Below are 14,281 nucleotides of genomic sequence, written 5' to 3'. Positions count from 1 at the left end.
GTTTAAAGCGAGAGCCTCGTGCCTCTTGATATTTATGAAGAAGATGTGCCTGTAGCTGCAGTGCTCGTATCTTATTTGTTTGTTGTTCAAACAAAGGATCAGGAAATTGGATGCTGTTTCTAGCGAGTGATATCATCTCAACGGTTAAGGGAAGGCCGCTGGTCTTTACACGTTTCTCCAGCGGAGCAATGAGGAGAGGTGCCTCAATTCAAGGTGGATGAGTCACCTTGGAAAGTGCTTCAGCTCTGTAAACAGGAAAAGGCCCCGCTCCATAAACCCATGGGACAGAACATAAATTTGCAGGAAATTGGGGCTCTGAGCAGAGTCCCTGGGGTTGTCAGGTCCAGCCCTGCTGCCCATCACCAGCCCTGTGCTGGAAGATGTCTGTCTTCAAACCTTCCCTTCCACACTCTCCTCCTATGCTTCACTCTCCTGATTTGTAGGGTTTTCCCTGTTGCCTACCTTAATTTCCCCTTTTCCAAATTAAGAGTTCTTGCCTTGACTGCTGTAGAGAACAGCACGCAGCATTTTTTCCACTTAAAATAAGATTCTTGGACAAAAAAACCTTCCAAACAGCTTCATTGTCAGCCCTAATCCCACTGGAGATTGGAAGATCCTGATGTGGTTGACAGGGCTTTTGTGGGATTAGGGCACGCTCATGCAGCCAAAGCAAAGAGTGACACCGGGTCGCCCCGTTCTGCCTCRGCCCCCTCCCAGCCGCCCCGCAGCCGTGCCCGGGCGGGTTGAACCTCAGTAACTTCCCTTGCCTTGCAGCACGGCTGCGCGGGGGAGACGCAACTTCCCGCACTCTATGAACTCACCTATCAGCTCCTAAATCGCTCTGGCAGCTTGGAGAATTTGAGTGAGACTGAGAAACTGAGCCTGCCGCAGCAGCAGAAGCCGAGGAACAGACTACTTGCTCAAGCAATGAAGTTTAACCTCTGCCATGCTCCTGTACAGAGCACGGCCGGAGAGCGGCGGCATTCCTGCTCACGACAGGAGAGGAGCCGCAAGCGGCGATTTCTGGATGCTGCCCAGGTAGCRAGTCAGCTCTGCATTAGACACCGAACAGAGAATTTCTTCGACAGCCTGACAGTCTAGGTTGAGATGCTGAACCTAYCTACAAAGTCTTCGGTGCCGGTATTCCAGTTTCTCATTAATTGCTTAGACGATCAAAAGCTGCCTGCCCACAAAAAGYTATGAGCTCTGTAGGGCGAACCAACAGACCTCAGACCAGTGGATTAAGTGAAGGCAATTTGAAGCTGATCCAGCGTTATCTGCTCCTTAAAGATCTCTCATTTTCTAGTCTTTTGCTCGCTAAGCCCTGGTCAGCAAGCRCCTGGCGTGCCAGGAACCTGTGCTGAATACAACACGAAAGACCCTGACACCGTCCCTGTGCCAGCCGGTGACTCAACAGATGTGCAAAATTTGGTGCTCAGGCCTSCAGCCCCGGTCCTGTGCCGGGCACCCCGAGGGCTAGCGTGACTCAGAGCGCACAGCGCGAGACGTACAGCTATTCCACAATCTGCCAGTTTGCCAATCCAAGAATGAAAGGGGACGAATTAAATATATATCCCACCCAAGCTGCTACCATTCCTATTTTGCCAGGGTGTTATTCATAAAAACAGTCTCCGGCGCCAGCTCTGGTTCCCAGCCAGGGCTGCAAACTAATGAAATTGCCTTTTATACCAAGCGTGTGAACAAGCCTCCTCTGACTGCAGGAGGGGGCCACACTCCTCGCTGTCATCCTTCTGGGGGTGGTGGGAGCCAGGGCATTATGGACTCGACCGCAAATGGGACACTGATTGAGGGATGGGCTAAAATTGCTGGAGCAGCTCTGAATCCTTTCCAAGAGGAGACTGCAACAATGAGGAGCGCGAGGGAGCCAGCGCAGCCCTCGCCCCCCCTGCAGCCAGTCAACTGGCCCAGAGGGGYGGAAGGACAAGGAAAAGTAGGGAATTAACTACACAGCATCCTTGGGGAGCAATAACCTCCTGTCACTGCGCAGAGGCATTCGGGTCTCTCTCATCCTCGATGGGTTTTCTCCCACCCTCCTCCCCACCGCTGGTGCAGCGAGTGACAAGTCTTATGTTAACATGAGTGATAACAAGCGAGTGGGCGTATGGTGAAGCTCTGCTCCCCCCGTGACGTCCCTTCGTGTTAGCGCGCACAGGAAAACAGGGAGCCCTCTGCAAGGCACGGGGGATCAGATCAACAAGCCTCATCGGTCGCAGCAGTCACCCCGCATAGCCGGGATCCTCCCTCCCTCCCTGCCAGCGGCCGGCAGAGAGTTAGCGGAGCGCTGGGGGGAGGCGGTGGGACCCTGCGCTGGCTCTCCCCGCTGGTGCTGGGGTTACGCGGTGCCAGTGTGGCTGCTCAGCGGCACGGCCGCCTGCCAGCCCAGTGGCTGCGTTGGCCCTGGYTGCAGAATCCATCTGCCAATCTGCCAGCCCGCAGAGCGCCCTGTCGTGTGCGTTAGCCACAATCCCAGCACGTCACTGCTGCCCCGAGCCCAGGGACCAGGCAGGTACCTATAAGAAGCCGAGATCTCCCTGGAACGGAGAGGGAAATMCCTCCCGTGGCACAGTCACAAGAGCTTGGGCACTTCCGCTCATTGTGGATGTAATCCTGAAGTCATCTGCTTCAAAACGAAGTGCCGAGGCTACCTTTGAAGCACTATGTCCTTTACTGGATCAGACCTGCAACCCCCCTGCGCTTCAGTTTTGCACTGTAGAAAAYGGAGCTGACAGCCCTTAGCGCTGGGAGGACAAGTATGTCAAGCCAGAGGTGTTCGTCCACCACAGTGATGGGGCTACCAGAGAAGTAAAATGGCAGGAGGGGAGCAGGGACTGATGCAGGTGTGACTGATCTGCAGCTGCTCATCGGAGAGGCAGGCATTGCAGCCTCCTCCTCCTCCTCCCAGCCCCAGAGCTGCGTGCAAACCCGATGCAAAGCTGCACAGCACGCCCAGCCCGGCGCTTACACCCAGCACCCTGCTTCTCCCTCTGCAAAGCTGGGTCAGCCTTGCTTCGCCAAACGTGGCCCTCTTGTGTTCACAAGAGAAATCTAGAGAAACCGTCAACAACTGCTCTTGAATACGGGAGAGGGTTATTGGAAAAGTGATTTTTCCAGACCCTAAACTCCATTCCCTTGGCTCAGGGAGCCACAAGCAGCATCCTACAGGCATCTGCCCGAAGTCCCGCAAGAYGTGAGCATCACAAAGATTTCTGGCTTCTCTCCCACCCCACCTCCCTCTCTTTCAGAGGCAAAGACTCCTTAGGGGTTTGCAGATCTAAACGTGCAACACTTGGAAGAAAKAAACCCCAAGTGCTATTTGAAGGATAGAGAGGAAGACAGGCAGCAAAGACTAAAGATCAGTTTGGTGTCACTCTGTGCCTGTGTGTATGTACGCACAGGCGTGTGCGTATTGCCACACGCACACACACAGGGAGTCTGCAACACAGCTCAGATGTACAGAAATGAAACGAGCAGTCGTTTATACGAGAGTTTCCATAGAGACCAAGTTTGGAAAGAATTAAGGTGGAACGATTATGTATGTTCTGAAGGGCTCGAGATAAAAATAACCTTGCTAAGTGYTGCATGGACTAATTAGATGATGATCCTTGACTTCAAGCTCTCCTCGCTGATACAGTCAAGCCGGGCTCCCGCTCGCTGGCACATTATCAGACCCAGCTAGGGCACAACAGAGAACGAAGTGCCTGAAACAGCAGCAGCGATGCAGAGCCCCAGCACCATTTCCCCGGCAGGCTGTTGCGCTCCTCAGAGGAGCGTCACCAGGCACCACTCTGCCAGCTCAGGCAGAAGCAACGCGCCTCCGGCCTTTCCGCAGTCAGACCTGCTGTCACTAACATCCAAGCAAAATGCTCTGGGTCACAACAGAGGGCTTTTGCTGAGGCTTTGCAAAGTAAGAAACAACCCCGCCAGGAGCGGTGGTGGATTCCCACCAGCCGTGGCAAGGACGGACTGCCCCAGAGCTAACACAGTTCATTGAGACCAGCACGGGAGCATCTCTCCCATTGCAGCATGTGCTCTCCAGCCTCCGGCAAGGCTGTCTGACCTCCCAGAACTTTTGGGAACCCCGGAGGTACAAGGGATTATGACAGACAGGGGTAGGGAGAGGGACAAGGAGAGACATTGTGTGATCATTACTAACCCCCATGAGAAATACTGGGACATCTATCTGGCATTGCTTTCATATCCAGGTGCAAATGAAAAACAAAATATGAGGAAAGGGAAGAACTAAGCTAAAGAAAGGATGGGAGGTTCTCTGACAGCATGTCCCACCCTGTGTTAGGATACAACAATTGCTCAGTCTTGGCCAACCCTTTAATCCTTTGCAGACTGGATGCTTTTTTTGTTTCTTATAAAAAATACAGTTTGGGGGCAAATCAACAAAAACTGCTCATGCACTTGGGTCAAACTGGCGATATGGGAAAAATCCTCTTTTGAAGAACTCGGAACAAAATCTTCTCAACGCTGTATTTCAAAAACAGGCATTTTGTTTGGAACTGCAATAACAGGGTAAAGGCATCCAAGAAAGCAACAGAAAGTTTTGCTTTGGTGTGGAACAAATACAACTCATTGAGTCCAATTACTGCTACTTCTGCTTTGATGAGGGATAATGGAAAAAACTGTGTTTCAGGTGGCCTCCCCCCAAAGACCTCACTCCCCAGTTTCCTCYGGTTAAAGCCATGAAACAAATTAGAGCTGTCTTGCTCAGCTCTAGTCCTTAGCCAGAAGAGCAATTTCAGCGCTGCCCTCAGCCCAGCTGTCTCGCAGTCTGGCTATCTAACAAGCCACAGTGACTCCCAATATTTTTTTTCCTAAAGCAAATTCCTAATGATGGTTATGAAAACCTCCTTATGGTTTYCCAGCTGATGCAAATGTAACAGGCCGTGATTCACACACGAGCATTTCTAAAAGCAATCTCTGATTTTGGGGGCTGTGTGTGGGTCTCTTCTGAATGACACAGATGGGTTTCAGAGACTAGGAACACGCCACCTTCCCAACCGCATCCCCTGCTTCGCACCTGACTGCTGCTTCAACGCACTCGCCGACACTGTCTGTGTCACCAGCGCTGCCGCGTTTCCTCTTGGAGGGCTCTCATCCAAGGATTGAGGGGAAAAAAATCCCCTTCCCTCTTTAGCTTCTGGGCTCTGACAGACAGTGGCAAGTGATAGTAAAGATGAAGGGCTCCAGACCCACTGTAATTTAAGAAAGAGGGGATACAGATAAAGAACAGATTTATTAATGAGCTTGCTCCTGGAACACGCTTTTCAGAAAGGATGGAGGCTTCTGCCTCTGCATCCCACTGCAAGAGGTCAGGGAGTGAATTATTAAGGGAGCATTCTCCCCCCTGCACAGAGCAATTCCCTGCAACCTCACCTCTCCGTCTGAAGGACTGCAGCATCTCCTCCCTAAGTGTCTTTAATACGGAGGCCAGATACTGTTCTTGGCAATGGTAATGTAAGTCGGGTGTAGCATCATCGATTTCTGAGTGCGACTCGTGCTTTCCTTGGGTGCAAATGACAAAATACTCAAGCATCTATTTCTGCTTCCCACGGCACCCCCTACAAAAGATCAATCCTGCCCGAGTAAAATAGAGAGCTGCAATGGCTTGAATTTAATTCAAGCAGACAGCGTGCTCCTCTCTGCAAACAGTGCCAGGGCTCTGGCATCTGCAAAGGTTCGATGTTACGCAGTAAACCTGAGTCAGGCCCACAAAGACACGATCGATGAGGGCAGGAATTGGGAGGCAGGACATGTCTGGCAGACTACATGGGCCTGGAGTGTCCTGTGTTGCTCTCTGTCAGCACAAGGTGGAGGGGATGTAATGTGATTTGACATGAGCAGCAGGAATACAACTTTTCTCCTTTTAAAACAGCAAGTTTCCAACTCATCACCTGTTCTCAATTCAGCCAGAGAATTGCCAAATAGATTTATTTTTAGCCTGGTCTCCTATCAAACCAGTTTTCAGTGATCAGCATGTGTGCATCTGTATCCCTTCCCTTTTTTCTTATCTCCCTGCAATTTTGAACTCACTGCCCAAGCCAAGTCTAATCTGATACAGAGGCAGAGGTCTCAGAGAGGTTAAACCCTAACTGATACCGCAAAAACAGATAGTTGAGCAGTGGTGAGAGACATTATATGGAAGAGAAAATCTGAAATGTCAACTCAGTCCTTACTACACACCAGAGAAGCCACGCCAGAAGGGACCTGCGTTAGCCCTTTGAGCCAGAGAGCACCTTGAAAGCAGGCTTTCCCTGAGCTGCACGCAGACCAGACACTGAATTCGGCTAGGTTTGTACCAACACACGAGCGTGGCCTACCAGCCTGAGGTCAAGAGTCTGCAGTACAATTCGGAACGAGCTTCCAACTATTGCACCCCAAACCCAAGCCTTGGTCTCACCTTCTTATGCCTCTTTATCCTGCTGCGGTGCCCCAGAGCCACAGGCAGAGGAGCCCCCGCGCTGGGTGCCGCACAAACACAACCGTCACAGGCTGCCTCAACTCGCTCACCGTCACGTCCGACACCAACGTCAGCAGGAATTTGCCTGACTCTCCCCACTGCGCCACAGCTTGGCCTTTTCTCAGCAATTATCTCCTGCAAGGGAAGCAGCAGCTTGGTGTTCAGCTGTCAATACACGTGAAGGAGCCCTGACCCCCCCTTCCTCCCCACTCCGGGAAGATTAGCACCAGCTGCTGCAGGTGTTGCCAGGGCTCCGGGGGAAAGAGTACAAGAAAAATCCTCCTCTTGAAGGTCACCAGCCCCAAACTGCCATGCGAAAGAGTGGGCAGAGCACACCAAAGATTAATGGCACTTCAAGGTTTAGATCTGTCTGGGCTGGGAGGGTCCGTGGAGAAAGCCAATAAAGGCTAATATGATTTTACATACAAATGAATCATTTCAAGGAACAAAATGCCCTGAACAAGCCTGTACGTGGCCACGCTGCTGTCCTGAAGAGCAGGAGGAGGTATTCCCCACTGATGTGCAGAGTGTAATTAAAGAAGAGAAATCACATTTTACACAGGCTGAGGCTGTGAGGTTTTTTGCTGTACTTCGCTCAGGCAATACTGCCAATGTCAAGAGTGCGCCTGGGGACAGCGAAAGGCTGGGTGGCCCAGGTGCTCGCCCTGGCCCTGAGATCGAACGTCCTTGTGGCCTTGGAGAATTATGCCTCCTCCTGGTGCCCTTTGAAAACAAGGATACCGATGCCATCTTCCTTTGTAAAATGCCCTCAGAGCTAGCGAAGAGGAGTACCGCCTCAGAGAGTTATTGCTCCATCGCCTGCCCTCCTCAAGGTAATATCTGAGCATCTCCTAGACCTGCACAAAGCGATATGACTCATGTCTGTCATTAGTGATTCCTCTATGTTCCCCAAAGGGGAAATTAGATATGTGGTGGCGTGTTTTGTTTTGGCAGGGTTGCTTCATGTCTGGGCTTTGTTTCTGGGCGAAGGGCTCCTTGTGTGCATGTGGCTTTTTTTAGCCAGATACRGCACACTGTGTCTACGTGAGAGAAGCGAGGGTGATAAGCTGCTTGGAAACCAGGCAACGGGCAGCCATTTCACAGGTTGGGGTCATGCAGACCTGACATTTAAAGGCAAAATATGCCTGGAAGGGGCAGCTTCACTGACTTCAGCGGCACCGGGCTGGGGAAAGCTGATGCAGGGCTGGGCCTCTATCCACCAAGGTCCTCCTGAGCTCTTATTTCCATATCTTAACTCCTGTCCCCTTCCTAAGATGTTTTTTCAGGAGCGAGAGAGAAGAAAAAGGCCTTGAAAGCTCTCCTTGCCTCTGCTCTGTGCTCCCAGCTGAGGCACTGATCTGTGGCCCTCACAGACAGGAACGTGCCCACATTCGGCACCGCTCAGCTCCTCCGTCCTGCTGAAGGACACAGCCCCGCAGTGCCGGGGAGGGCTCGTCCCACGAGCACACAACTTCCCACCAAAGGCCTGACCTTTAACGGGAGCACAAGACCGGAGAGCATGTGCGATGCCTCCCAGTGACCAAGCAGGAGCATGAGCAGGAACTTGGATCTACGTAAGCGTCCCAGGCATGATGAGGTGGGCATCACCGCCTCCGCCACGGAGCTGCTTCCCGCCAGAGCCCGGATGGCGCAACCAAGCTCAGCTGCGGGTTCACCAGCGATAGCTGGTGCCGGGGGCATGGTCAGCCTGAGGCCTCCTCTGCTTTGGGAAAAGAGGGGGGCATAGGATTTTTGGTCAAAAAAGGTTTGGGACGCTTTAATTTTTTTCCAAAGAAATAGTTTTCTGTTTTTTTTTTCTCTTTTTCAAAAGCACTTTTGCAAAAAGTCCCACGCAGCTATTTTTGAAAGGAGAAGTTTTTCATTTACGGAACATTTGATTTTAGGAGCTTTCTGAAAGCCCCAAACAAAAGTTGAGTGTTCTGGACCCAACCTTTCAATACTCCGAAATGAGAATTTCCCCTAACCTTCTTTCTCCCTGTCATAAAAAAATCTATTTCATGGCCCATTTAAAAAATACTACTTTTTTTTTTTCTTTTTCCCTTCAGATTCAGAACAAACCCCACATTTGTGAAGCCTCAGTGTCTCCTCTCCTTGCTGTGGGCTGTGCTGAGACCTCCTTGTTTTCCTGCCAGGTACCTACTCAGCCCGCATCAGGCGTGGATGGAGCCTGCAATGCAACAGTTAACGTGGTAATACTCCAAGGATTTTGTTTAGAGTTTATAGCATTACATACCAGCCTTATTGGATTTAAATGGCTTAAATTAACTGGGTTATTTAATGGATTGTCCAGATTAGGGAGGAATCTGCAAAGGCTGTTACTTCAAGAACAGCAGCTGCATTGGAAGAAAAGATCTCAAAGTAACATTAATATCCCGGAGGCTCGCAAGTCCTGACAGGCCACTCCTGTCCTTTATTGACATTCTCTCATATGCATTTAGCCAGGTTTGTGTTTAGTTTAATAATCTCCTGAAAGTTTAATTGTTGCTTTATTCATCCATGACCTTTCCTTCTCATCTGGAGACATATTATTGCTAATCTACAAATTTCAAGAACCAGATTTATTTGCAAAACCAATTATTCTGCTATGCAAATCTCCTCTCTTCCTGCAGCCTGCTTGAACAGGGCTTTTTACAGCCGCCATAAGATATAGACACTATTCAAATATTTAAATGTAAAATTTATCTATATTTCTTTTCAAGCATGCCCAGGTTCTGTGTGGTGCAAAGTTAATTAAAATCTTTATAATCAAATGCAGGTTTCCTGACCTTGATCCAGGCCTGAGGACTTTAACCTAAGTCCTYGCTTAACCGAGGGGGAACTGGATCCACTAGCAAAGCGGAAGCCACTTCACTACCAGTCAGCTTCTCACGGAGAACCACGTCCTCTCCATTAGTGTCAGACATGACAACACCGCTTCAGCAGCGGAGGCACAGACACGGGGTTCCTGAGCTGTCTACAGATGCCTGACCCGAAAGAGGTGCAGGTAAATGCTCAGAATGGCAGTCTTTACCCCAAAACAATCTCTGCGGCACTTTCCTGTGGTGGCACTGGTGGAAAGGACTAGTTTAGCCTTTCATCTGGCAGAATGAGCAAAGTCAAGTTGTTGCAGCCAGGTTTCTGCAGCAGAGGTACCCTCGGACAATACCCTCGGACAATCCTCCTGCCTCCCCCCAGCCACGGGATTTATAATCCTGCCGGCACAGGGTGGGACACAAACGCTTCAGCCAAATTCGGGGATGCTCAGAGCCTCTGGAGCTCCCAGGACCCCTGCTCCTGGGTACCCCCTCCCCTTCCAGCCCTCTTCCCAAATCATCAGTGACCACAGTACATAATATTAGCTTTAACTGCTCCCTGCCTCAGTTTCCCCATTTCCAGTAAAGGCAGGAACACTACCTGCGCGCGTTCACTCAGGTTTGGAAGCGGTGAAGTGCTGTCTACTACCCTCCTCCTGCCCCAAACGCAGCCGGTGTCCTAGTGACTATGGAGCACCGTTACCACAATTACAGGCAACCAAGAAATCAATGTTTTATACTAAGCCTCATGTCAGTGACGAGCATTATCAGGGAAGCTTGCGCAATTAAACCATAATTCAGTGGATGGATGTTAAGTACTTTACAGATGAGCAAATTAAGAAAGCATTAGCCAAAGGATTCGAGGGAGAGGCAACGAGGGTGCCAGACAGCGAAGAGCTCCGTCCTGCTTGTGCTTCCAGGGCTTAGCCCCGGGCCCCTGCCTGCCTGCCTGCCAGGCAGCCYGGCTGGCCCCTTCGCGGCCTGTCCGGCTCCTTGGTGGCCCACCTGGCTCCTTTGCGGYTTGCCTTGTGGCCAGAGGGGGATTTGGGCCTGTGGACCGTCACAGGCAGCACAGTCACAGCCTGAGGCTCAGCTGTCACCAGGCAGCTGCAGAGCAGCCAGGATCCACATCCTCTCCTGGACAATTTTGAAGCTGCGGAGAAGGAAGTTGAGACTAAGAGAGGGAGATTTTGTGTCAGAGGCACTGCAGATCATGCAGGATTATGTTTTCTGAGAGAAACAGCCTTTATTCTCACTCTAACATGTGAAATATCTACAGTCCTGGGCCTGGATAAACCAACCAAAGCAGCACCAACTACGGAGGGATCCCACATGGGCGGAAAAGCACCCCAGCCTCCCAGGAGATCCACGGTTCCTTCAGCTCTGTGCCCACTTGAACATGACTGAGAAACAACTACTCCTTGCTTTGCTTCGAGTCAATAAGATAAAATAGCTGCATAATTCATTAATAAATCACCATTATCAGTTTTATGGATGGGGAAACTCCAGTTGTCCTCCACTGAAATGGAATTGCTTGCGCACATGGAAAAGAGACTGGAAACGTGTGCTGTTGGAACAGCAATCTCCTCTCCCAGGTACCAAAGGAGGGAGGATGAGGATGGCTTCTTCCCTTGAGATTTGAGTGAGACTTCTGCTTTGGGAATGCAAACGCAGCCAGGTCTTACTCACCCAGGTCTGGATGAGCCCATTTGCCCTGGATGCCTGCAGAGGTCAGAGAAGGGGACTGGTCATCTCCCAGTAGCCAAAGCCAATGAAGTCAAGCACACCACTGGCTTCAGTAAGCCCTGGCTCAAGCTTTATACATTTCAGATATGGGTGGCTTTAAGCTGTTTTCCACAGTCTGCAGATAGTTTCTCCTGCTCAAATAATTTAGCTTTAACCTGAGGCTGTGGGCTCAATCCTTGCTGTCAACACCCAGCATGTAGCTTTGCTTGCAGCTCCTGCGGGAATGGGGGAATGCAGCATGAATCTCTCCGACTCCTTCAAAGGCTGCTAGAGCTGCTTTAGGTTTGTAGAAATCGACATAAATAAAAATAAATCTGACAAGCTTTAGTCTATGTTTCTCCAGCACATCCTTGTCGGCACTGGATTTACCTGCGTTGGTTTATACCTAAGAGCTTTGAGACGGACATGTTTACAGTGAGACAGACCGCGATAAATATTAGCGAGGATATGGGGTCATTTCACAAATACGTCTAAGCAAAGCAATCTGTCACGTGTTGCCCGTGGGCCCTGGGGAAGGTGGTGACACACCAGAAATCACGAGCTGGGCCTCCCTGCCGGCCCACAGCCTGTTTCGGTGCACCTGCATTTTCTATTCGGGGTACCTCTACCTGACGTGCACAACAAACCAGGTCATTTTAATTATTGCTATTAATGTAAGTTACAATCCAAATTGCTTTTTTTAGCTTAAGAACTACTTTTTTTTTCTTCTTAGTGCAGGCAAACAAGACTCATAAAACATTGAATTAGTGTCCAATTATGCTATGAGTTGGAAACCTGAAAGGTTCCAGCGAGAAAAGAGGCCACATTTCTCCGCTGCTGCATGCACCATGTCATGGGCATAAACAAAATGTGAATTACACCACTCGTACCAGTGTAAATGATTACAGAGGAGCTGCAATCCAAGGTGAAGCTTAGCCTTTAGTAGGTTTATTTTAAGCTCAGGCACCATTAAATATGACAGAAACATGAAAGAAACTTCTCCTCGGTGATACCTGGATGAAAACGTGACTAATTTTCGGGTGCCCTGCAGCAGGACTCTGCCTTGTCCCTGCACAGAGTGGCGGGAGCCACCACCACCTCCCGCAGAGCCTCCGGGCCTTGCTCGGCGCTGGTGTAAACGGCTCCGCAAAGGGCAAGATGGTGCCTGCACTAACGGGCTGCAGTCAATTTGCTGGAGTTGTTATAATTTTTAGGGTTTTTATCATGGTTCTTGCCTTGCTAAGCTGAGAGGCAGAGCTCCACCGAAAGCCAACRCCTAATCGAAGCGCATGTCTGATCCATTAACAGCAAACCCACTGCAAATGAGCGGGTCGCATCGCTCTGGCTTAACGAGCCTTCAGCCAGGCTCATGGAAATAGGAGAACTGGGTTGTGGTTTCACTAGGTGAAACCCTCAGTGGCAATTTCAGCTGACTGTGTTACCGCTACCCTCTGTCCCCCTACTCCTCACTCCTGTCTTGGAGCTACCCTGCACAGCCCCTCCACCGTGCTGGCACAGCTTCTTGCCCRGACAGGTTGAGAAACGGCCTGGGAAAGTGGATCAGCTTAAAAGAAAAAGACTGTTTTCTGTTGGGCTGGTTTCCAGCCAGATCACTTGCACCACGCAGCTCCCCACATGGCACACGCAGTCACGTCAGCACAGTGCACTATGTGTTTTGCCCCTGGCTTGGGGACAAGAAGGATCAGAAAGAAGCAGGGACACCCCAAGTCTGTTGCTGTCATCGCAGACTCTGTTGCATGACGTGATGCCACATGCTCCAGTCCTGTCTCCCCAGGGTAGGTGTCAGCCTTGTCGCTCCCCAAAGCTGGCACAAGAAACAGGAGCCTTTTAGCTGCCATCAGCAGCTCAGCCCCAATGCCAAAATCTTGGGACACAAGTTCCTTTGCCTCCAGATAACACTCATCTTTTCCACATCTCCTTCAAATACGAGGAATCTTATAATTTGTCACATAATTGGTGGTTTCCAAACATCAATTCCCTGATAGGGGGAAAAAATGCTAGTCTTCAGGTCAATTTGTGAATCATTTGGCTTGCCAGTCAACCACGTTTCACTYACTCGGAGACAATATATCTGCGCTATAAACCTTAACCTCGAAACATAACTCACCAAATTTACTGAGTAGCCTGTCATCGCTGAGAGCAACGATCCTTAACCCCTTATCTAGCTCTGGGGGACCATTATCTGCAGTTGTTAATTTAAGCTTGTTTTAAGTAATAAAAAAGTGTATCTCTGCTAGAAACGTGTCACTAATTCTCCTACTGCTTCATTATTCAGTTTCATGCCAATAGTTATTATTGTTATTGATTTCTCTTCAAATTAATTTTCAAATACAAATCCTACTTCCTGGCCAGTTAACATATCTCCCGGCCAACTTGTCAAGCATTTTTACTAGCTAGAAAAGGGCTGCAGAAGCCTCCAAAAGCAATGGAGCACAGTTTAATTCATTCCTGTTTGCAAAATGGCTTTGAGCTGCCCATACAAACTGTCACCTGCGCCAAGGGAGAGGGAAAGTCAGGCAGGGAAAACTGCACGCGATACAGGCACGATTCAGCAATGGAGAGTGGCACTACCCTCACCTTGTCCACGTTCTTCTTCCTCTGCTTCCTCCTCTTTAGCAGAGTCCCTCAAACCTCCTCCTTCAAATTCACTTACATTGGTGCAAAACTCTCGAACCTTATGTACAAAATAAATGCAACAGAGCAGGGCGCAGGTGGTTTCAGCTCCTATTCAGGCACCCGTTTCTCACTGAAATGCAGTGAGGGTTGGGGGTAGATTCCCAGCACTAACTAATACCAGGCAGTAAAGGACCCAAAGTGCCACTCATGACTCTTGGACAACACCGCTATGCTCCCTCCTGGCTGTGGGCTTCGGTAGGCTGTGAACAGCCAGGCTGAAGGCTGGACATCAGTTACTAATATTTAGAGCAGAAAAAGAAAAGTCCTGGAAAACAACAAAATTAAACTGGGGTTTAATTAAGAGACCAGGTTGGGAATATAATCATCCATAAACTTCTGAGGCTAGCACGACGACCACAAAACCCCCGAGCAATCCATCTGTCAGCCGGAAAGATGTAATTCAGACACTGAATGGAGTCACACTACTGGACAGCTCTATGGGAACCAATTTGCTTGGCGAAGGAAGGGAGTTTAATCAGTCAGGGCTCAAAAGACATGTAACTCATGTCAGAGGAGAGCAAAACTGATTGTACACTCATCACAGGTGAACAAAAGA

The sequence above is a fragment of the Apteryx rowi genome, unplaced genomic scaffold (assembly GCF_003343035.1).
Source record: "Apteryx rowi isolate R43461 unplaced genomic scaffold, aptRow1 scaffold_254, whole genome shotgun sequence".
Lineage (NCBI taxonomy): Eukaryota > Metazoa > Chordata > Aves > Apterygiformes > Apterygidae > Apteryx > Apteryx rowi.
Note: the sequence above shows the minus strand (reverse complement) of the source record.